This window comes from Vombatus ursinus, unplaced genomic scaffold, assembly GCF_900497805.2.
Source record: "Vombatus ursinus unplaced genomic scaffold, bare-nosed wombat genome assembly UNPS02014798.1, whole genome shotgun sequence".
In the NCBI taxonomy this organism is placed as follows: domain Eukaryota; kingdom Metazoa; phylum Chordata; class Mammalia; order Diprotodontia; family Vombatidae; genus Vombatus; species Vombatus ursinus.
The window spans coordinates 56190549-56192778 of NW_020954576.1; the positions used below are offsets into that span (position 1 = coordinate 56190549).

The 2230-nt window shown below is 38.0% G+C and overlaps 1 protein-coding gene across 2 annotated transcripts in view; it reads left to right on the forward strand.

The window, feature by feature from the left end:
• Positions 1–2230, forward strand: part of LOC114049723 (transcriptional repressor p66-beta) — a 104141-nt gene that overhangs the window by 86507 nt on the left and 15404 nt on the right. The gene's annotated exons all lie outside the window — the stretch shown is intronic.

Genomic DNA, 2230 nt, shown 5'->3' on the forward strand with positions numbered 1-2230 from the left:
CTCTTTTACCATTTGGTCTAGTCTATTTTTTACAGTGTTATTTTCTTCAGTATTTTTTTTGTGTCTCCTTCACCAAGCTGTTGATTTTTTTTTTCATTATTTTCTTGCATCACTCTCATTTCTCCTCCCAATTTTTCCTCTACCTCTCTTACTTGATTTTCCAAATCCTTTTTGAGCTCCTCCATGGCTTGAGAGCAATTTTTATTTTTCTTGGAGGCTTTGAATGTAGGAACTTTGACTTTGTTGTCTTCTCCTGAGTGTGTGTTTTGATCTTTCTTGTCACCATAGTAAGTTTCAATAGTCAAGAGTTTTTTCCTGTCGTTTGCTAATTTTCCCAGCCTATTAGTTGCCTTTTAACTCTTTGTTAAAGTAGGGCTCTGCTTCCCAGGGTGGAGAGCACACTGTTCCAAGCTTCAAGGGTTTTGTGCAACTGTTTTCACAGATAACTTCTAGGGACCTGTAAGTTCTTCAAGTTCTTCCAAGGTGGTATGATCAAAGGAGAGGTGTTGACTGCTCTCCTGGCCTGTGCTGTGGTCTGTGAGTGACCACAAGAACTCTTTTCTGCCCTGGAACTGTGAGGAGGGTCAACTCTGGCCAAAAGCTCTGCTATGCTGGTACTCCTCCTTGCCTTAGGACTGCCACCCAGGACTGTGACCCAGATCCAAGTATGGGCAAAGCAAGAGTCCTGCCTCAGTACTAGCAAAAAGACTCCTGTAATCTCCTTCTGACTGGTTGTTTGGTACTCCCCCCTTTCTTTCTGCTTGTTTTATTTCACAAAATGACTAATATGAAATATGATGTATGTGACTGCACATCAGCTTACTGTCTCAGGGAGGGAGAGAATTTGGAACTAAAAATTTTTTTTTAAAAAGTTGTTTTTCCATGTAATTGGGTGAAAAAGAATTTTTTTTTAAATAATAAATTTTTTAAAAAATAAGTCTGTAGGTTTTAACCAGAATGCCAAAGAGATCCATGAAACCTGCTCTAATACTAGTTGCAGAAAACTTGCTAAACATGCACTAATAGAGTAAGTTCTTCATCAGGAGCTTCCTGTACTTAATGAAATCATAAGTCTAGGACCTATCCCTCCACCTATATTTACATTTCTGTGGACATGTTGTTTCTTAAAAGGCTGGTATTTCATTTTTGTCTTTGTATCTCCAGTACCTAGCATAGGCCCTTAAAGTACATGGGTACTTAAATGTTTGTTGAACAAATGATGATTACAGAGTTTGAGCTGAAGGAACCTCAGACACCATCTGCTCACGTATATACATGAAGAAGAGTCCATTCCCTCCATAACACTGAGAGAACCTACTACCAAGGCAGCCCATTGCAGTTTTGGACAACTCCAATGACTGGGAAGTTTTTCTATATGTCAAGCCTCGATTTACCTTGTAGCAACTTCTATCCATTACTTCCCAAACAAAGCAGAATAGTCTAATACTACTTTGTGATGGTACTTCAGATACTCAACTGTCATGTTTCCCCAATATCTACTTACGATGTAGTCTGACCAAAGCAAAGTACAACAGTGCTACATCACTTCTCTTGTCTTGGCAGCTGTACTTTTCGCAGTGTTGCCGAAGATAGCATTAGTTTTCTTTGGCTGCCATATGTATTACAGTGGTGTTGACTCTTACTGAACTTGCAGTCCCCTAAAAATCCAAAATATTTTTCAAATGAACCATATGCTTCCCCATCTTATACCTGTTTCTTGAACCAAGTCCAAAGCTTTACATTTATTCCTATTAAGCTATTCCAGGTAGGTTTTTTGTTTTTTTTGTTTTGTTTTGTTTATTTTGGCTCCTGATCCTGTCATCCAAAGCATTACGCAGATTTGATCAGTGTACTGTTGTGACTTTATCCCTTATTGATAATCATGTTAAACAGCACAGGGCTAAGTACAGACCCCTGGAACATTCTATAGGAGACCTTCTACTGCAGTGTCAAACTATTAATAACTACTCTTCTGAACTGACCAGTTAACACTTTGACTCTATTAAACTGTACTATTATCTAGCCTCCATCTCTGTCTTTTCTGCAAGAATAGCATACTTTTTTACTTTCTTTTTTTTTTAATCTTTTCTTTCACAACATGAACTAATATGGAAATATGTTCTGCATGACTGCACATATATCACATTGCCTTCTCAATGCGGGGGAAGGCAAGGAGGGAGGGAGAGAATTTGGTACTCAAAAATTTTTTTTTCATCTTTTTTTTTTTTTT